General features: G+C 33.9%; 1 long non-coding RNA gene across 1 annotated transcript in view; it reads right to left on the bottom strand.

The window, feature by feature from the left end:
- The window catches only part of LOC309631333, a 467,574-nt gene that overhangs the window by 234,952 nt on the left and 208,877 nt on the right, over positions 1-23,745 (bottom strand). The gene's annotated exons all lie outside the window — the stretch shown is intronic.

The following is a 23,745-nucleotide window of genomic DNA, read 5'->3' as shown; positions in this document are numbered from 1 at the left end:
TATATATATTGGTATGTATATATAGGTATATATATATTTGTGTATATATATAAACATACACACATTAGTAAAACATATATATATTGAGAAACTAAACTTAATCTAAGGCATGTTAAAGGATATGAGATGTGACTAATCATATTTGCTTAATTACACTGACAGGGACAACTGAGGCACTGATAAAGATTTATGAAAAACAGAACATGAGAGTAAGCCTGATATAGAATTATCGAAGAAAAGGATATCAGAGTAAGCTCAGTTTAACTACTGGACACAAATTAAATATCTGCTGACCATTTTACTAAAACTAGGATGATGTATGACAGCTACAGCTGTTATATAAATAGAGCTATAAATTCCCTATAGCTTTGTATCTCCTTGCTGGCTACCTACTTCATTTAGAGTGTGTTTTGTAAATTAGCCAAATTCTATGTTAGCTAATAATATATTGCAGTGTATATGTTTTGGACTGTCATGACTGTGTAAACATGTTCAATGTATTTCTTAGAAATTACCCTTTTGAAAATTGTGTGTCCGTTTAGGCTTCTCTCTACTTTTATAGTCAATTTTAGTAATTTTCTCTAAATAAAATTATCCATTTCAAAACAATTTTATTAGAGCATTATACATATTTGCCTCAATTTTCATTAATACTACTATCAATGATATTTATTCTTTTTCTCTCTCTCAATGCAGAAAAATAAAGTGAAGACAAAAGAAATAAACAAATTCATAAATACAGAGTTAACTAATATGCAAATTACTATTAGCTACATAGATAAGTTAATAAATACCCAATGAGTATTTACTAGGATGAGAATTAACATGATTCATATCAATATGTTAAAGAAGAAAAGCCACTTTATTATCTTTACAAATGCTAAAATGCAGGTTTTATAACAATTGACATTTAGTCCTGATGAAGGCGTTTAGTAATGGCTAACATGTATTGAGCACCAATGTCTGCCAGACACCATGCAGAGCTGTAAACATATTGTCTCGTTTAATTCTCAAAACAACTCTATTTGGTTGGTACCACAGAATTTTTTACAGACAGGAAGACTAAGGCTTAGAGAGATAAACCCATTTGTCCACAGTCACGTAACAAATAATCTGTCTGGAGGGAATAATGGGATAAGTAGAAATGGAACAAGAAACACAGACTGATATTTTTTTTTGCGTTTTTATAAACTTTTTATCATTGGATATTTTAAATCAAATTTATGAATTGCATATATATATATAAAATAGGATCTACATATACTGATATAAAATCATTTTATGATCTAGTATAAGTGAAAGAGCAACAGTATGTAAATTGTGATACTATTTATGTAAAGAAAAGAATTCTTAAAATTGTTTACTATAAGGTAAAGCTTATAACGTATTAGGAAGAATATATAGTAATATATCATTTAATATTATTTTTATGAAATTATATACCTAAACCATATAATGATAATCATGTTCATTAGGTTGTAAACTTTCATATAGTTTATTTTTTTTCTATTTTTTAAAATAAATTTATTTATTTATTTTTGGCTGTACTGGGTCTTCGTTGCTACATGTAGGCTTTCTCTAGTTGAGGCGAGTGGGGGTTACTCTTCGTTGCAGTGCCGTGGGCTTCTCATTGCGGTGGGTGGGCTTCTCATTGTGGTGGCTTCTCTTGTTGTGGAGCACGGGCTCTAGGCACCCTGGCTTCAGTAGTTGTGGCATGTGGGCTCAGTAGTTGTGGCTCACGGGCTTCAGTAGTTGTGGCATGTGGGCTCAGTAGTTGTGGCTCATGGGCTCTAGAGTGCAGGCTCAGTAGTTGTGGCACGTGGGCTTAGTTGCTCTGCAGCATGTGGGATCTTCCCAGACCAGGGCTCGAACCCATGTCCCCTGAATTGGCAGGAGAATTCTTATCCACTGTGCCACCAGGGAAGTCTCTCTTCTATATTTTAATTGTATTTCATATTTGTCTGCCATAAACATAGCACTATTAATGCAGCAAATGTATTTAAATAAAAATATTTAGTGTCCAAAACTAATGGTTTTATATAAACCATAACATTTATCTCTGTTCTTTAATATGTAGTTATTGCAACCTCATATACTGATTTGAAAACTGCAATTACAGTACAGAGTTCACTGAAATTATAATATATATAACTAGATGTCAGCTCTAGTTATCCTTTATTTTACTATTGAAGAAAATTGGCTCCAACTCTATCCTATGTATGGTTAAAAGTCTTGAATCCTTTCAAATACCTGCCAAGGATTTTAGGGGCCTTTTATTTCAGTTGGTTACTTCTGAGGCAGCTTTGTGGTTTCTCCTATCTTCTAGAACTTTCTTATGCCCTTTTTCCTATAATCATTTCTTTATTTGCAACCCAAATGTGAAAGAAAAATGGCCTATTTTCTTTAGTGTCCCAAGGTATCACACAATGACCTTGGTTTTAAAAAAGAGATACTGAAAACTGTAAGTCATTACAGCCCAGCATATAATGCAAAATTAAATTTAGACATATTTAGACCTTCTTTTTCTTAGAAGTAAATCAAGTATCTTTCTTTTCCATTAGGGAATTTCCAGTCATCATCACTTCTGATCTGACTCAAGCCTCCTGTTATATGACTGAGCTGTCTCTACCTTCTTCAAATCCCTGTCTTCTCGTTTGTAGGTATCTAACCCCTAAATTATTCTTTTTTTTTCCTCAGAGAGGTTTGTCCTTTGATTTATTTGAGTGCTACCCTGAGAATAATCTTTCCAATTAAAATGACTCACAAAGTTTGTTGTCAACCAAAGACATCCTCCCTCCCAAGGGGAATTATGAAGCCACCTTTTGGATTTTTTCTTCCCACAACATTTACATTACAAGAGCCTAAAAAAATAAATAGCTATTTCTAACAATCACATTCTCATCTCATAACATTTATATTATGTAGGCATTTCAAGTTCTCAGTACTATTGGTTTAAGATGATCTGTGTATCTTTTTTTCAGTTACTCGGACTCCACACTCCGGAAGGCATGTTCCCATCAGACTTGTTAAACATTGGCCAGTCATGCTCTCTAACCACATTTCAGTTTGCAGACATATTAAATGAGACAGGTGGACTATGGGCTTTCTAAAGGTATATTCAATTTAAATAACAGAGGTGTGTTTTTACAAATAACAGATATGAAAAAAGAAAAATAATTTACCAAAATAGTACATTTATTTCATTTGCTAATAAAACTTTATTATTTGAAGTATGAATTCCCAAGCCCATAAAAATGCAGTGCTAATTACATTTACTTATCCATTTACTTATTTCCTCCCTGAGTGTTAATGAAACCAGCTTTTAATTTTCAGTAACATCCTTATAAGACATTTTTCTCTGTAGTATTTCAAAAATAATATTTTTTTTTTTTGCACCAAGTCTTGTGAATATAAAATCTAATCTACAGCTCTAAGTTGGGATTTCTCTAGGGAGAGTTTGGATAATGGTGTCATTTCACCAAATTGTGTGCCTCAGAGAACTCTTAGAGTTATAGCTCTTTATCAAAACTAAGGGAGAAGAGTAAAGATAATTCTTTAATAATTTTAAAAGAAAAAACTGTTTATGAAGGCTTTTATGTAACTGAATTAACTTTAAACATCACAGACAGTAAACTATATGCTTACAATCTGTTGTGGGTTTTTTTCTTTTTTTTTTTTTTACATATCAACATACATCCAAAAGAAAATGAAAAAAGAAAAAGATTGAAAGGAGGATTAAAACAAGCCAATGTACTGAGAAAATTGCATTGAAATGGTAAAGCTGAAGAAGAGAAAAGGAAAAATAACTGAAAAGAAAATAGAATATTTTATAATATTTTCCCTATTGCTTAAGCTTTTCATATACCAATTTAATTAAAGAATTAAATTTCTTTTCCTCACAATATCATATTTTAGGTACTCAAAGTTTTATCACACTCTATCTTTTTGAAACAGAATTTTCATTTTGTCTTTCAAAACTATTTGCTTAAATAGTTGATACATTGCACCTCAAATCTTTCAGACACCTGGTTTTCTTGCTATGGCATATGCTCACCCTTTTTCTCTTTCAAAGGAAATTTTTCTCCTATACAATTAACTTCCACCTTATAATAAAGATTCTGACTTTATTTTTATGTTTGTCTGCTGAGAGCTTTCAAGTTCTAACACTCCCTCTTCCAAAGGAAATTTTTCTCCTATACAATTAACTTCCACCTTATAATAAAGATTCTGACTTTATTTTTATGTTTGTCTGCTGAGAGCTTTCAAGTTCTACCACTCCCTCTTCCTCTTCTGTCCTACATTTGGGCAAGCTGATAAGAAAACCCAGGTGCTCTTTCCTCTGGGAGCCAGAAGTTCAAACCAAGGGAGCCCCAGCCCACATGTGGGAACCCACATCCCAGCCTACCCCTACTCACAAAAAAAAATGCAAGCCAGTCAACTTCCTATACCCTCCCAAGCCATTTTTGAGTCCTGCTTGGGGCCTGCCCTGCTCTTCCAAGAAAGGCTCATTATGTGAATGATAAACAATTTCATCACTTATTGGTACGTGGGGGTATTAGCATCATCAGTCTTGAAATCCAAACTAAATTTTGTGTGAGGGGTCCATCTGGTTTCTGTGTGGTGATCATAGCACATCTCCACTGTTTAAATAAAGCCTCACGCCTCCGATAGGGTAGAACAAAGAGGTTTCTTACCTAGTAATTTTTCTAGGTGTGTATCCATGTTAGAAGGAAGTCTTATTTTATTACCAGAAACATAGGGAATTAAAAAAAATTGTTTGTTCTATACATTCCCCTATTCTTTTTTTTTTCTTAACTACTTAGTATAACAAAAAAGGAAAAAATCCACTACCCCCAGCACAGTGGCCGTACTCTTTAGGGAAGGTGAATATCAGTTTAGCATAGTAGTTTTATTACCATTTTCTGAATCAATTCTAGGAGCAGTGTTTACTTGTTTAATTTTTGCCCACAAATATACTTGAAATAGGTTAGACAGATATATCATTTACACAAATCCAAAGCCATATTCTTTCCTAGATCCAAACTGTCCATTTTTCTGTTCATATCTTAATTATTTTTCCCAGGAACCAGGTTAGTTATGACTCAGTAGGGGTTATATAATGATTCAAATGACCCTATAAAATTAATTTTAATAATACAAGTTAAAAATATTATGCCTCATATTTAATCACTAAAAAAAAAAATCTCCTATTATTGAATCCCTAAAAAGAAATCAAAGTAAAAAATAAGTAAAACTCTTAGAAATTAAAAATGAATGACATAATCCTTGTTTCATATTATAGACTTCATCTGAACAAGATCACATGACAATCCAAAATAAAACTGCCTTTTCTTACGTCCATTTCAGATCTAAGTGCAAGCACAAAAAAAAAAAAAAAAATCAAGAGAAAACTAGAGGTTAAAAGTATGACAAGCCAACATGTGGATAAATTAATTCTACAAAACTAAGAACCCAGTGGTCATCCCCCAGGGCAACATTATGTCAGCAGCCACGCTGTTACTCTGACAGGGTAACCCAAGGGAGGGTGAGCAATGTCTGTGTCTTAGGTAATGTCTTGGTTCAGAGAGCTCAGAGGACCTATGCCCTATCAGGTTCATCTGAACACTAAATCTTTAGAATAGATTTGCTTCAATTATAAACCCAGTTCTTCCTAAACATTAGTTAGATGAAAATAAACCCCAGTTCCCTAAATTTGCCTTTCAGTGTGATTCCTGCAAATGCAAATGTAGGTAGCATCTGACATCAAAGGCTCCCAAACTTCCTGTAAAAATGTCCCCACTCAAGGTGCTTCCAGCTTTTCTAGAATCATACTGAGGCAGCTTTACAGATACTGATGCCATTTTAACCCTACTCTGGTGATGAGATTAAAGTACTAAGGCCTTGAAAACAGTTAACACAGTACGGGTCAATTTAATTGTTATCTCTTTAGGAAATTCTCCACAAAACTATGTGCTTTCTCCATAATAAAGTTCTGTTTTCCAGTATGCAATCAATGGACAGGTTGATCAATTCAATTTTTTTTTTCAGAATCCTCTGATAGCCTTACTCATAAACTTTGTTCTTCCTGTAATTTCCAGAAGTCAGCAATCTACACAGAGTTAACATAATAGACCATTACAGTCATTCTCACTGCTTAGATCACCAATACTACAAGTTTAAAGACTTAGTGTCTTTTTTTTTTTTATAAATTTATTTATTTATTAATTTATTTATTTTTTGGCTGCGTTGGGTCTTCGTTGCTGTGTGCAGACTTTCTCTAGTTGCGGCGAGCAGGGGCTACTCTTCGTTGCCGTGTGTGGGCTTCTCATTGTGGTGGCTTCTCTTGTTGTGGAGTACGGGCTCTAGGTGCGTGGGCTTCAGTAGTTGCAGCACACGGGCTCAGCAGTTGTTGCTCGCGGGCTCTAGAGCGCAGGCTCAGTAGTTGTGGCACACTTGCTTAGTTGCTCTGCGGTATATGGGATCTTCCCAGGCCAGGGCTCGAACCCATGTCTCCTGCATTGGCAGGAGGATTCTTAACCACTGCGCCACCAGGGAAGTCCCTTAGTGTCTTCTTATAATCTTCCTTTTCTGATCCTAATGCTTCTTTAGATCCTTTGGTTTCACGTGTGAACTACAGTATGCTTGGGTTACGCAAATACCAGTTTTAACTTTGGCTATCTTTCTTAATAGCATCCTTACTTATTTCTAGTCAGGCTATACACATTCCAGTCCTTTCCTTCATTGTGTTTTCATGGAGTGAGTCAGTGCCTAGATAACCAGTGTTTCAGTGTTTCCAATATCACTGGAAGCTCTTCTCTTCTTCCATTATTGAAGACAGCTGTGGTCATGGATAGACTAGATGTATGGTCTCATACTGCAAATAAGCATGCGTTTTGTTGTGTAATTCTAACATAAAGGATCCATATTTTTGCTGAAAAAAATATGTTTTACTAATATCCCTTTATAGCAAAATTAGATAGGTTTCTTATCAAGAAAGTATCAGTGGTAAGGAGTGTCAGACTACAGAGTTCTTCCTTCTATTTTGATAGAATTAATTTGATACACCATTCTGACTAGTCAGGTTGATATCTTGTTACAAGTTTTTCAAAATTGGGCTTGAACAAAACTGGTGTGGGAAAAAAAAAACTGTGCCTATTTCAACCTGTTGAATGTTTAAGGCAGCCAGGTTTAAGCCCGCCCTTGCCAAAATTGAGACCTTAGAAAAACCAAATGATTCCAAAGGTATTCTGATCTCCACAGGACTTTGGGACACCTTGATGTTACTTATACTTCATTCTAAGAATGGCCATGAAACTTCTTCAGAGGTAACATGGGTCATTAGTATCCAGTTATAGGCAGGTTGTTTTTTTTTTAATGTTTCTCAGCCTCCTGGACTTCAGCCATCTGCTCAAAATTTTCAAACCATTAAAAAATTCTAGCATATGCCATATTTAGAAGTTAAATATTAAAAATATAGTTAATTAATATTTTTTAATTTTAATAATTTATTTTAAATGATACCCAAATTAATCATAAGATAAAGTAGAATCATTCCACCAGTGCTTTTTTAAAAAAATTGTTTTTCTAACTAATTATAGATAAAGGATTTGACAGTACCATATTACTTTATTGAGTGAAATATAAATTTCACAACTTATAATTTTAATGATCTAGTAAGCAGTTACTCTTTCAATCATCTCATTTACAGAAAAACTCTAAAAGGTAAATATTATTATTACTTGTTTTGTTCAACTTCAGCTAATTTATATTTTAATAAAAATATCTGAGTTTTGGCTAGTTTTTACATATTATGAGGTTCCAGATTCTGAGTCTTGTTTATTGGTAAAAAAGTAAATCATTTAATTTGAGGGGAAAATAATTCCTAAAGAAATACAAATCTGATAAAAGTAAGAATGCCATCATAAAACATCAAATATCTAACATATGTTACATTGTCACCACTGGCTAAAGTGAGGCTTACTATATTTGGACCTATTTTACTTTTTTCAAGGGCAATCAGATGTATGGTTGCCCTATTGAGGACTGGTCCTAGAATCTCTGACCCTACCACACATCATATGGTACACAAAATACTCCAGGAAGAAAGCTAAAAGATCTGTTAACCCAATATAATGACTCCTCCAGCCACCCTAAGAGAAGCCTATACCTATTTCAGTATGAACATGGCCTAACTTTTCTAGAAATGAGATGATTATCTACTGCTTCCATAGACTGCATCAATCCTGAAGGGTTAATCAGGAACTCCTCTGTTTATCATCATCATCATCATCATCACTACTAGTTTGACTTCTTAACTTCTGCCATGAAATGGAGCTAGAAATTGGACTGACTTTAGGACTAAGATAACTAGTATAAAGTATGTGATAATTATGGAATGTCTTTCTTATTTAATCTATATGTCTCTGGGATTTCTCTTTGCATGTAAGATAAAGGAAGATTATGTAGAAGCAGACATTTTTTGAATGAGAAAAAGAAGAAAAAAATATATATATATATATAAAATATGGTATGAGAGAGAATCCAATATGTAAAATTCTGTCACATGAAACGTATGCAAATTTATTCATTATGACATGAATATTACTAAAAGCTAATATTAAATGTTGAACCTATTCCCTATGGAAAGTTTAAAACAGGTTAAAAAATACTTTTTGTGGAATAAAAAAAGAAAAAATCATAAATGCAAATAGTTTAACACATTTCACTGAGGGTTTTCTTCTCTGTGGAATTCCATGTATGACCTTTAGCAAAAATAAGACTATACATTGTTTATACTTTGACTTTACTTCATAACCCTTAAAAATATCTACAGTATTACAATTATGTGTTAGATATACAGAATCAATATATATATCCTTATGTGTAAAGTGATATTGCATACCTTAAAATTTAGACTTTAAAAGTGACAGGCACAGTAGTTTCAAAGAATTAAAGAAGTTATGATCCATTTATTATAAATATAAAAATTAGTTGTGTGTAGGATGACTTTAGTTTTCAAATGTTCACTTATGCTTTTAAGTAAAGGCATTTTCATAAAGTTCTGAATTTAATTTTTTTAATAAAACAAATAATGTCAGACAGCAAATTATGAAGTGTTGTTCTTCGTGTTTTAGTTGAGTCACTTGAAATGAGCTATGACTTTCAATCTCATATTGGTACAGAAAGCATCACTATGATCTTCTCGATTGAAAATAGAAATAAATAATATATAGGTCAGTGAGCTCATTTAAAATGAAGCCATGTGGCTGTGTGAAATCTTATAGTAACCATTGCCCTCCACCAAAAGGTTAGAAGGTAGAACTAATATGAAGTTACAGTATCCTAACATTATGATTATGTCTGTTCCATGAAATACCATGAACAGTTATTTAAAGTACAGATACTAAACTTACTGATTAATGCTGATTATCTCATTTGTAATGTACCTAAGGATCTTTTCTACTCTTCATCCTGCCATCTGGTTATTCAAAACTTTCACAAATGAAAATATTCAGAGAGACACAGGATACAAACTAGTTGGGGGTATAAAACTCAGTGGTATAGGATTTATTAACACAGCTGTTTAATTTATTTTAATGATTTTTTTCCTGATTTTAGGAAAGCTGAAGGCAAATATACTGTTCAAGAAACCTGATGTGGTGGTTTTTAAAAATGGTATCAAAATCTTTGACACTCTTCCTATTGAGAAATGAAATCTATGTCCCCTTTTCTTAAGTCTGGCAGGCATGTGACTGTCTTGAGTTAATAAATACTAAGAAAATAACTTCCTAGTCATGATCACAGTAGAGCATGCAGTTTCCTTCTGGGTTTCTTGGAATGCCCTTTCCCAGGAGCTCAGCTTGGGATATTTAGTGGGTAGGAGGTACAACCACCTTAAAACTGCCATGCTGAAGGCACCAGTGTAGGCCTTCCAGATGACAGCCTTGGCTGAGTTCCCAGCTGACAACCAACATCAATAGACAACCATGTGATTGAGTATCTCAGATGGAATTAGCAGAAGAGACCCCAAGCAAGAATTGCTCAGCCAAGTCATTCCAGAATTCTCTTCCCACAAAATTGTGAGCAAAAGAAAATTATTCTTTCAAGCCACAAAGCTTCGGGGTTATTTATTACACAGCAGTGATAATCAGATCACCTGGCTACCAACTCTGCTTCCTTCATTTAGATGAGGTTATATCCATGCTAAACTTGAACTTGATTCAGCAACCAATGTAAACATTTCAGTAATAGAAAGGCACACATTGAATGTGTAAATCCTCCCTGAATTGAGAAAAATACCCAGATTACCAAAAAGATATATTACAGCAAGAATTTAACTTTTCAGTTTCTCTCTCCCCTAACTTACACCTGTCGTCATATGAGGGGTCTTGTATGACCAGCTGAAAGAGCAGGAGAAAGTCTGCCTATGGTTTACAGATGGGCTCACTAAGTATGTGGGTGCAAACTGTAAAGCAATAATGGCTGCATTACAGCCACATCTGTGGTGGCCCTGAGACACAGAGTGCATAGTGGAAAGAAAGTTGAGTACCAGTTGCAGCTCTGAGAACAGCTGCAGTAAGGAGCTTATAGCCATCCATGTACTTCCTTTCCTCTTCTAAGTGTCTTTCCAGGAAGAGGGGACCTGTGGGAATCATAAAGAAGTTGTCTCCCAACCCTGTGTGGAGAAATAGATCTGTGTGACTCAAAGGATGGACCTGGGTGGCCATGAGAATGTGCCTCTCAGACCTGTGACTCCAAGGAATGCAACTGGCTCTTGAATGATCAAGAGCGCCAGCTGACCACTCTGAAATCCATTGCTTTGCTTCCCAGACTTCCCACAGGCTGCTCCCAGCCAATGACTGGGTACAGCAGGGCATGGAGGCAAGTGTGTTGTTGGGAGGTAAGGGACTCCTCTGACAGGCATTTTAGATCAAGAACTCACTTAGCAAACCTTCCTTAGAGCCGCACTGCAGTCTAGCACTCTTCACAAATTATCCTGGGAGGCTCATAAAACCTTCATGTACTAGATAATATTATTATCATTTACTTTTAAGGACAACAGAAGCTTAACGATGTTAGGATCACTTTCTGAGGTCATGTAGTTGGAAGTGGTATAGCTTCATTTCCAACCAGAAAGTCTGATAATAGAGTCTGTTTAATACAAATTAGCTGGACTAGCATTTCCGCAATATGATTATATTGAGTCATATATCATTTTCTTTCAAGTACCAAGAAAGTTAAAGTCTGGGCTCCCGGTGGAAGTTTAAACTTTTTATGACAGCGCTTAATGCAAACAGGATGCATATTAGAAGAAACTTACTTATGCATTTTGTCAGTAACCCAGCAGATGAATTCCAGTATATGCCATAACAAAATAGGCCACACTCTCATGAAGCAAACAATAGATGTCTTAGGAATAAGATGTTTATAAGATGTCAAGCATTTTAATTTGGGTGTTGCATATATTAATTTGCATAGAAAAGTTTGGCCTCAATCAATCAATCAATCAACTTGCAGTGATTCAGCACTTACCAGTTTTAGAGTACTGTCCTTGTTATGAAATTATACTAGCATGGCTGCAAGCAACTAATTAGCCATATATAATGGTCACTGTCAGTAGCATGACCACATTTATTTCTATGTATGTAGCTGTAACTCATATGCAGGTAACATTATATACTATTTTTCTGGAGCAATGTGTCTTGAAATTAGCACTGTCTGTAATAAATAATAGTTTTAGCAAATCACTTTTGAGAGGCTCTTGTAGATTTTAGTAAAGTAATAAATATTCTTTTATTCTTTATGAGTTTTATATAACTTTTCAAATTTCCAGACCCTGACTTAGAAATATGCTATCAACATCTTTCCAGGATACAGAAAATTTGTACTTTGGGAAGAAGAAAAAGTTGTATTTATACAAGTTTGGCATGTCAGCCAGTAGATAAGAGACTCAAGGCTTCAAGAGGAATTTTTAAAAATTAAACTAATTGGAGGTTTTATTTTAATTAGTCCTTTGAGAAGATTGTTGCAAAAAATTAAAATTCAGTCCTTCTTTTTAAAATGAGAAATGGCTTAAGGCAAATTGTTTTCATTTTAAACCATTAAACCATAAGAGATTCATGGGAAGTGGAACAATTTTTTTCTCTGAGGGAATTATATTTCTACCACTACAAAAGTTTCTTCAGTATTCTTACAAAACTGATATTTCCCCTTTTATTTTGTAGTTGTACGAACTTCTTAACCTTCTTAAATACTTAGTATATCTGCCAGCTATAGGTAATACAAGATTATTTTTTTTAAGCCTAAGCTCAATTTTTAAAAATGTGAAACATTCTTTTGAAAGGCCCATAGATTATACAGATATCGATGTACTGTGGCAATTCTATAAAAATACTAGAGATATGTCTATCCAACAAAAACTTTAAAAAAACTTATAATAGTTCATTAAATACTCATGAATTATAAAATAAAAATAAAATGAAAATATGAAAATAAAAATGTAATCATTAATCCTATATTATTTGAAAGTCATGGGATATCTTAATAATTAAAATATTTAAATATTAAAAATAGTATTATAATTTCAAACTTGTATTAAGTTCCATAATAACATATTTTAAAATAATATACATTTAATTAGATGATTAGAATTATTAAACCTAAGCATATATGAATAGTATTACTATCAGGATTCCAACATTATGACTGTAAATTTGGCTCTGACCTTCTTTCAGAAAAGAGGGAAAAAAAAATAATACGACACTTGATTTTTGTTGCCTGATAGGAGGAATTATCAGATCATGAAGGAAAGAAGCCTTTATCTTAATGTTTAAAAAAAACATTGTCAGGAACTGATTCTGGGATTCTAAAACATAGAAAAATCTCTTTGAATATCTTTTCAATGGCAGGCTTTGTTAGCAATCCTTTATATAAGTTGGGACATGACACCAAAATAAACTTCAATATGTACACTTTTGTCAGGGGAGTCATGAATAAAATTTAGAATAGAATTGAATCTCATGTCCTTCAAACTGCCCTGCAAAAATATTTATCTCTTAACCAAAATGTAAATATGAGAAAGTAAAATTTTTAAGGTTACATTATATTTTAAAGGCCTGATGTAAGTCATTAAAAATTATTCTTATGTGTTATAGTGTAAGTTTGCATTTGAAATTCAGAAACCTAATTGAAAAGTTTGGAAAATCCCCCAGAAAGTTATAAGTAACTTTACCATTAAAACTCAAGTAAATCATTTTCATGTGCTTTTAGGCCAACTGTATGTCTGTTTTGGAGAAATGTCTATTTAGATCTTCTTCCCATTTTTTGATTGGGTTGTTTGTTTTCTTTTTGATATTGAGCTGCATGAGCTGTTTGTATATTTTGGAAATTAATCCCTTGTCAGTTGCATCGTTGGCAAATATTTTCTCCCATTCTGTGGGTTGCCTTTTCATTTTGTTTGTGGTTTCCTTTGCTGTGCAAAAGCTTTTAAGTTTAATTAGGTCCCATTTGTTTATTTTTGTTTTTATTTTCATTTCTCTAGGAGATGGATCCAAAAAGATATTGCTGAGATTTACATCAAAGAATATTCTGATATGAAAAGATGTTCAACATCACTAATTATTAGAGAAATGCAAATCAAAACTATACTGAGCTATCACCCCATACCAGTCAGAATGGCCATCATCAAAAAGCCTACAAATAATAAATGCTGGAGAGGGTGTGGGGAAAAAGGAACCCTCCTACACTGTTGGTGGGAATGTAAATGGTGAAGCCACCATGGAGAACAGTGGAGAACGGTTCACAGTGGAGCCACTATGGTAGTGGGGAGCTACCATATGATCCAGCAATCTCACTCCTGGGCATATATCTTGAGAAAACCATAAATCTAAAAGATACATGAATACCAATGTTCATTGCAGCACTGTTTACAATAGCCAAGACATGGAAGCAACCTACATGTTCACGTACAGAAGAATGGATAAAGAAGATGTGGTACATATATACAATGGAATATTACTCAGCCATAAAAAAGAAGGAAATAATGCCATTTGCGGCAACATGGATGGACCTAGAGCTTATCATACTAAGTGAAGTAAGTCAGACAAAGACAAATATCATATCATTCATATATGGAATCTAATCTAAAGAATAGTACAAATGAACTTATTTATAAAACAGAAAGACTCACAGACTTTGAAAACAAACTTATGGTTACCAAAGGGGAAAGGTGGAAGGTGGGAGGGATAAATTAGGAGTTTGGGATTAACATATAGACATTACTATATATAAAATAATCAACAAGGACCTACTGTATAGCACAGGGAACTCTACTCAATATTCTGTAATAACCTATATGGGTAAAGAATCTGAAAAAGGGGCTTCCCTGGTGGCGCAGTGGTTGAGAATCTGCTTGCCAATGCAGGGGACACAGGTTCGTGCCCCGGTCCGGGAAGATCCCACATGCCGCGGAGCAGCTAGGCCCGTGAGCCACAACTACTGAGCCTGCGCGTCTGGAGCCTGTGCTCCGCAACAAGAGAGGCCGCGACAGTGAGAGGCCCGCGCACCGCGATGAAGAGTGGCCCCCGCTCTCCGCAACTGGAGAAAGCCCTTGAACAGAAACTAAGACCCAACACATCCAAAAATAAATAAATAAATAAATTTATTTATTAAAAAAAAAAAAAAAAAGAATCTGAAAAAGAATGGATATATGTATATGTATAACTGAATCACTTTGCTGTACACCTGAAACTAATACAACATTGTAAATCAACTATACTCCAGTATAAAACAAAAATTAAATTAAAAAGAACTCAAGTAATGCCATAAGTACCACAAAGAACATTACTATTGGGCTACTGAAATATCATTTGCCTTTGACATTTTAGTCTACAAAAAACTGAAGACATTAATTTGTCACAACACTAATTTGAATTGGATTTCTTAAGGACTAGACCAGACTAACCTTTTATAAAGAAACTAAACAATTTTACCCATGAAAAATCAATATGATAAGGCAGCAAACAACTTCGATTCTAGCTCAGCTTGTTATATATACCTTACATTATCCTGCATGAAAAGCATAAGGCTCATTTTTAGGAAACACGTTAGCATTTGAAGATTTGATGGAGCATAAAGGAGGGAGATGAAAAGTCTAAGTGAGCATCAAAGTTTGGGTGCTGAAATATACACACACATACACACCTATAGGTATATGTATGTGTGTATATATATATATATTCATATATATGTATATGAATATATATATTCTTTTATTTTGCTATTTGCCTTTATAGTCTCTTGTTGGACATCAAGAATTCATTCCCTTTTTTTTTAAATCACAAAAGGTCTCACACGCAATATTTCTTAATATTATCTCTATTACTTACCTTCTCCCTTACATATAATAAATGTTTGACAAAATTTTGCTCAAAAAGTGTCATTAACTTTTGAGGAAACTTTTATTTTGTGAGGCCTGAGGCAGTATCTGTTACTTCTCGGCATGCTATCTTATCCTAGACATGTTAACTTGGGGTTGTAGATATTTTCTTTTTTAATTAAAGTTCTTGTTTTTTTGTTTTTGTTTTCATTTTGGAAACGTGTTCATATTCTATGGGTTGAGAGAAAGAAACTGAATAAAAATGTATTTATTCTGACACATTTTACTTGTATCCTATAATTATTTTGTAATGAGCAATTTAAGCCATATTAAAAATCAAAGGCTTGTAATATGGCAAAGGATACCATAAATTAAACTAAAAGGCAAATGATAAACCAAAGTAAAATATTTGTCAAGGAAAAAATGTTAAAATCCCTTTTATACCATGAAATTATAAAGTACAATTTTAAAAACACACACAAGTAATTCACAGAAGAGAAAATACAAATGAACGTTCATTCAGTTATTCAATTACCAAAATTCTCAAGTGCTTACTCTGTAGCAGATACTATTTATTCTAGGAGCTATGAAAGCAGTGATTTAAAAAAATGGGGGCAGGGGAAGCAGAAAGAGAGAAAGCACTTGAATTCACCAAGTCTGAGAGGGGTTGAAGAGCAGACAATAAATAAATAAACAATTAAATGTATCATGTTTTAGACATTAGTGTCTTGAAATAAAATTAAGTAGGGTGATAGGAAGAGAGAGGGCAGAGTTGGGGAACACTATTTTATACAGATAAGGCCAGATTAACAAGGATATATTAATCAGGGATCTGAAATAAGTGAGGGGATGAACCATGTGGATAGCTGGCAGAAAGCATAAGAAACAAGATGTGTAAAGATCCTGAGACATGACTGTGATTGTTTGTCCAATGTGGCAGGAGAAGAATGGGCATTTGGAGTAGAAATCGTAGGTGATGTCAGGGAGGTAGCTGGGCCTAGATCTTGTAGTGCTTTGTGCACCTCTGTAAGGCTTTGCTTTTGACTGTGATATGAAAAGCCATTGGAGGGTTTTGAGCAGAGTCATATACAGGTGACATTAAAATACATGAAAATTATTTGAATAACCTGGAAGTGTAACTATAGTAAAGAGTTCTGAGGTCAGGGATATTCTGACTTTTAGAAGTCAGTGAATGAAGATATTAGTTAAGGAGATTAAGAAAGAGTAATGGGGGAGAAATAGCAAAAGACACAGTTATCCTAAAATGCCAACCAGGAAGAGTGTTTCAGGGAGGAAACAGTTAAGATGTTATTTTGATGGTTTAAGTAAGATGAAGTCTGTACATGGAGTATGTGATTTGGTAATGTGGAAGTCATTGGTGGCTTTCCCAAGAGCCCTTTGGGGTTAGGAGGGGTTAAGGAGCATATATAAGAGGATCAGAGCGAATGAACAGAGACTGCTGTTTTGAGGGGGTTGCTGTACAGGAAAGCAAAGGAATGAGAAGATAACTAAAGGAGATATGGCAACAAGGGAAGGATTTTCTTTAAAACAGAGCAATTATTGCTGTTTACATATAGATGTTCCCATAGCTCCAATAAATATCAAATAGGGAGGCAAAAAATGATGATGCAACAGATAGAAGGGACAATTGTTGGCTCAATAGCCTTAGGAAGGCAAGAAGGTATGGGAGCTAATGTACAAGTAGAAGGTTGGCCTTCTATAGGAGCAAAGGAAATTCATCCGTAGTATATACTTCAGGGTTCATACAGAAAACAGATGAGAAGCTCAAAATACAGTAATTCAAAAAAAGATTATTAATATAGGTGTAAATATAAAGAAACAATTAAAAAATCGGTAAGCTGTTACAAAATCTGAACCCAAAGTGCCAGCAAAATGAAGGGAAAAACCAGAGAATGCTACCAAGTCAGCTACCTAATGGAAAGGTAGTATATTCATCAATAGATGAATCATAGTGAATGACCTTTTTTACTGCTTTTAAAACTCATGCATTTGCTCTAAACCAAGTTTTCTCAACCTTGTCTACACATTGGAATCATCTGGGAAAAAACTTAAAAGCACTGAAGCCTTGGATGCCACCACCAGAGATTCTGATTTAATTGATTTGGGTCTGGAAAGGACATAGAGATTTTTAAAAGTCCTCATGTTTTTAACATGCAGCCAAGTTTGTGAACATTTGAATAAAGTTTTGACCTGGAAAACATCTATAATGCTTTACTCAAAAAGCAAGTTACGTATTAACTAATGAATACGATTTGATTTAATATTTGTAAATTATAAATAACAAATGCTGTCTATCTTTGTATTTATCTGTATCACATTCATATGTGATGACTATTTTATATGGGTGGAATGGTGATGAAACGGTAAAAGCAGAAGAGTTTTGGATTTTGCTCTATATTGTTACTGAAATTAATATGTACTATTTATATAGTTTGGAAGAAAATCTCTAATACTATGTAATTAATTATATGAGATCAAATTAAAAAGTAAATAAAACAACTGACCATCATTGTCCCCTGTCTTTTACTGTTTCTTTGAAAACATAAAATAGCTGTTGATTGCTTCAGGAGGGTAACTGATCATTTTATAATCTTTGACTCTTCTTATCTCATCCTAAATACAGCTATTTTGTTTTTCTTCCCATTTCTGTTTAAACTTTCAGCAGCGTTCATTTTCCTTTTAATTATTTCAAAACTAAATTACTTTAGCTTTGTAGGTTATACTCCATTCAGCTTCCCGTTTTATTTCTGCTTGAAATTTCAATCTCATTTTTTAATCTCTTTTTCAATGTAGAGACCTTCAGGTTTTATTGAATCTTAATAAAACGGAAAATAGATTCCATAACATTTTCTGGTTTTAATATTTCACATTTTCCTTTGCTTTGAGTATTATGTTCCCTGTTTTTAAATACTGCAGCTGTGTAAGGCTACATGTTGTGTGTACAGACGTGCTCATGTGTGTGCATGTTTGGGTTTGTGAATGTTTTTGTTTATTCATATTTGACTGAGTCCTAGCTAGTAGTTTTCTCAAAGTTGTGTAAATTCTCCTTACTTATCCTCACTATCCAACTTCCTGTTTTTGTTTCTCTTCTGAGAACTTAAGCCAAAAGCTCAACTTGTGAAACTTATACCTCTAGCTCAGTCATTACTAACCTAGGAATTCTGTAACTGTGACAATCCCAGCATACAGACTTCCTTACTATGCCATTTCTTTATCGATGACTGGTGTAGACCCTCTGTCAACTTTCAAATATGACTTTCCATTTGGTCCACTATCCATGCCAGTGTTACAGCAGGGACTCGTGTCCCTCTTGATGCCACTGATCTCTTTGAGCTTTTCTTATTTTAGCCAGGGTCTGTATCCTGGGGCATCATCAATGCTAGTACATTCATATGCTCCTAACTAGCTATGGTACAATGAAATCAAAGCAATGTGGGTGCAGGGTATCATCCAGGGCTCCTTGCCCCTATTTTCTGTCTTTTTTAAGGCTTTTCTCTATTTTGTTGCTGTAACCTTAATTTGGCTATTTGGGTCTTCCACTGACATTGACTGTGATTGCCAGCATCCCATTCGCAAAGTCAAATTCCGCAAGATCTTTTACACTTATTTTCCATCAAGGGCAAGCCTTTCACACCTAATGACTATCTGCTTGTTTAGTTACAGTAAAACCCCTCTCATATACATGAGTGCCACTGCTGTATAATTCTACTTATCAATGATGTAAAACAAGTTCCAAGTGGTGTGCTTAGTGCTTACTTCCATCTCCTGTCTTCACTTCTGAAATCCTCTAGGATTCCATAAACGTCTTTACAGGTCACATAGTTTTATAGAGGAAAGGAAGTTATAAGTTGGCTTTCATTATCTCCTTCAGTCAGGTTCAGTGGCAACATATATCTCATACTTTTCTTGAGGGCTCTTTCTAATATAATTCCCTAATTTCCAATGCTTTACCAGAATTCTCTTCTGTATCCCCTTGAGTATTTCAATAAAATTCTGAAGAGACTGAGGCAAGCACTATATATATTTTATCATATAACTTGGAAATCTGGAATTATCTTCACAAAATTAGGTTGTTATTTCAAAATTCTAAATATAGGTTATATTTTGAGACATTATTGAAGCTTAAATCCTTGCTATATTCTTAGCTGAACATCTGCATTAAGTTGTTTATAACCCGTTTGCTCTTTTCATAATTTGATTGCATACGAATTAACAACTCTATTCAGGTTACAACCAGAAGTAAATAGTTTTATTTTTATTTAATCACACTTCCTTAAATTGTGAAAGTGATTTGAACTTCCTTTTCATATTCAGTAAAAGTTCCTTCTAATGCTGACATCAGCTGAGAAATCTGGTCTATTTTAATACAATATATCTATACATTGACTGATTGATTATATAGGTAGTATAATGCTGCCACCATCATTTCAGTGGCTTCCTATAGTAGAAATACATTTTCATTCAAATAATGGACCAACACTGTTTTTATGGTTGGTGTGTGGCTTTCACTTATACAAGTCATAAGGACAAGGGTCCCTTCTAGCATGGTTTTACCATCCACTGGGACCTCATTATCATCTGTTTCTAACTGCAGAGTGGACACACTCCCTAAAAGTCTTGACCTGCAAATAGAATACCACAACGGTTCTGTTCAGATTCCAGTGGTGAGAACAACTTCATGGGACTGTGAATTGTCTTCTCACTACAAACTGGTAGTGTCTTTACTACAAACTGGTAGTGTCTTTACTATGAAGCAAAGTGAAAATGAGAGCAAAATAATAATACATCTGTATGTAAGTTATTAGATCATTGATGGCAATAATAGACTGAACTGTTGTCTTTTAGGAGGGTGAAATTTAACCACATCAAAGAAACCTACATACTGATTCTAGTACTTTCAGGAAAAAGGAAACTCTCACAAAGGGAGAGTAGTAAGAGATGTTCCCATAAGGGAAGATCTTGATAGGACACTGTATATGTTATCAGATCTTTTCATCTTTCACTTCTTAGGTACTAAAATGATTCATGAAGAGAGATTATCCACATCACTAAATAAGTATCTGCAATGACAAAAATACAAGGGTTTCAAAGGGCCCCCTATGTTTATTAAGAAGGAAATAACTTGAATCCATCCACGTCTCTCCTCTATGTCACATTGTAAATGACTGAGAAATTCTCCCTCTTATTCAATGTGACCAATTGGAAATAAGACTCAAATAAATAATAAATGAGTAACTAACCTGGAAAAGTGGTCCTCAGCTTGTTTCTATAATATCAGCTATCAAAATATTTCCCTGATATTTCAAATAATTGTGCAGAATGTAAAAAGCAATAGCCTCTTAAAATTGGTACTAGAATGTACTATGTGCTCAAAATAGACTTGACAAAATGGATCAAATATGAATTTCACTATTGTTATATCTACATTTTCAGATTCAAACAGAAGTGTGTCCACACAGTATTTAAATATTCCCTTGTTTTCAAAATACCAGTGTTTGTTGAGTAACTTAAGATTTTTCCAAATGTAACTTTTTTAATTTTTAAAATTATTTGTATTTTGGGCATATCTGGAAGAATAAAATGGTTAACAAGAGCTATTAAAAAGAAAATAAGTTAAGCTATAGAAATTGTTGTGAAATACACATTTTAATTAGATACAATAAATAAAATCCTACTTTTCACTTGCAACTATTTTCCAGATTGCAATCAATTTAACATTTTACTTCTCAGTGTTCCTTAGGACTCTTAGACACAGATACCCTAAGTTTTAAAAGTGATTTTTAAGCTATTTCATTTAATTAAAGATATAAATGAACTAAAGATAAATTAAAGAGACAACTTCCTCTGAAGCATTTTCCTTAACTAGAGACAACTTTTTTAAAATTATTCCAGAGATAATTTACACATATATAAACACGTGTATATTTTAATTGTGGCTTTTAAAAGAACTGGCTATAAAATACCAAGGGATAAACCTAACTAAGGAGGCAAAAGACCTGTACTCCAAAAACTATAAGAGCTGATGAAAGAAATCAAAGATGACACAAACAGGTGGAGAGATATATCACATTCTTGGATAAGAAGAATCAATATCGTCAAAATGACTATACTGGGACTTCCCTGCTGGTCCAGCGGTTAAGATTCTGCACTCCCAATGCAGGGGACCCAAGTTCAACCCCTGGTTGGGGAACTAGATCTCACATGCCACAACTAAGAGCCTGCATGCCTCAACTAAAAGATTCTGCATGCCACAACTAAAGATCCCACATGCCACAACTAAGACCCAGCGCGGCGAAATAAATAAATATTTTTCTTTTTTAAAAATGACTATACCTTCCCAGACAATCTACAGATTCAATGCGATCCCCATCAAATTACCAGTGGCCTTTTTCACAGAATTAGAACAAAAAGTTTTAAAATTTGTTTGGAAACACAAAAGACTCTGAATAGCTAAAGCAATCCTCAGTAAGAAAAACAGAGGTGGTGGAATCAGACTCCCTGGCTTCAGAGTATACTACAAAGCTACAGTAATCAAAACAGTATGGTACTGGCACATAAGCAGAAACATAGATCAATGGAACAGAATAGAAAGCCCAGAAATAAACCCATGCAACTCTCGTCGATTGGTCTATGGCAAATGAGGCAAGAATATACAATGGAGAAAATATAGTCTCTTCAATAAGTGGTGCTGGGAAAACTGGACAGCTACATGTAAAATACTGAAATTAGAACATTCTTAAACACCATACACAAAAATAAACTCAAAATGGATTAAAGACCTAAATGTAAGGCCAAGTACTATGAAATTCCTAGAGGAAAACATAGGCAGAACACTCTTTGACATAAATTGCAGCAATATGTTTTTCGATCTGTCTCTTAAAGTAATGGAAATAAAACCAAAATAAACAAATAGGACCTAATTAAACTTAAAAGCTTTTGCACAGCAAAGTAAACCATAAACAAAATGAAAAGACAACCCACAGAGTGGGAGAAAATATTTGCAACAATGTGACTGATAAGAGATTAATCTCCAAAATTTACAAGCAGCTTGTGGAGCTCAATATCAAAAAAACAAACAACCCAATCAAAAAATGGGCAGAAGATCTAAATAAACTTTTCTCCAAAGAAGACATACAGGTGGCCAAGATGCACATGAAAAGATCAACATCACTAATTATTAGAGAAAAGCAAATCAAAATTACAATTAGGAATCATCATACACCAGTGAGAATGGCCATCAACAAAAAGTCTACGAATAATAAATCCTGGAGAGGGTGTGGAGAAAAGGGAATCCTCCTACACTGTTGGTGGGAATGTAAATTGGTACAGTCACTATGGAGAACAGTATGAAGGTTCCTTAAAAAACTAAAAATACAGCTACCATATGATCCAGCAATCCAACTCCTGGGCATATATCTGGAGAAAATCATGGTTCAAAAGAATACATGCACCCAGTGTATCCTTTCAAAAAATGTATCCTTCACGGCAGTGCTGTTTACAATAGCTAAGACATGGAAGCAAACTAAATGTCCATTGATTGATGAATGGATAAAGAAGATGTGGTACATACATACAATGGAATACTACTCATCCATTAAGAAGAATGAAATAATGCCATTTGCAGCAACATGGATGGACATAGAGATTATCATACTAAGTGAAGTAAGTCATACAGAGAAAGACAAATATCATATGATATTGCTTATATGCAGAATCTAAAAAAAAATTAATACAAATGAACTTATTTACAAAACAAAAACAGACTCACAGACTTCAAAATCAAACTTACAGATACCAAAGGGGAAAGGTGGGGGGCGGGATAAATTGGGAGGTTGGGATTAACATATACACACTGCTATATTTAAAATAGATAACCAACAAGGACCTACTGTATAACACAGGGAACTCTACTCAATATTCTGTTATAACCTAAATGGGAAAAGGATTTGAAAAAGAATAGATATATGTATATGTATAACTGAATCACTTTGCTGTACACCTAAAACTAACACAACATTGTAAATCAACTATATTTCAATATAAAATAAAAATTTTTTTTAAATCTCAAAAAAAATGAATGGGCTCACTCTTTCAAATGGCTCCATAATATTAGACTTTATGTTCCTGACATTAAATATTGCATCAGTTCTCTACTGATAGATTTTTTTGTTGCTATTTTCATTTTGTCATTACAATGAAAACTAATACTCTTCAAAAATATCATTTTACATACATGCATGGATATCTGTAGGATAAATTTGTCACAGTATAATTACTGAGACTAAGGGTTTATGCATTTGGAACTTTTATAAATACTGTCATTTTTTTCTATCAGTGTTGTAAGTCTC

The sequence above is a fragment of the Balaenoptera borealis genome (assembly GCF_965194805.1).
Source record: "Balaenoptera borealis genome assembly, chromosome: 6".
NCBI lineage: Eukaryota > Metazoa > Chordata > Mammalia > Artiodactyla > Balaenopteridae > Balaenoptera > Balaenoptera borealis.
Note: the sequence above shows the minus strand (reverse complement) of the source record. Positions and strands in the feature narration are given on the sequence as shown.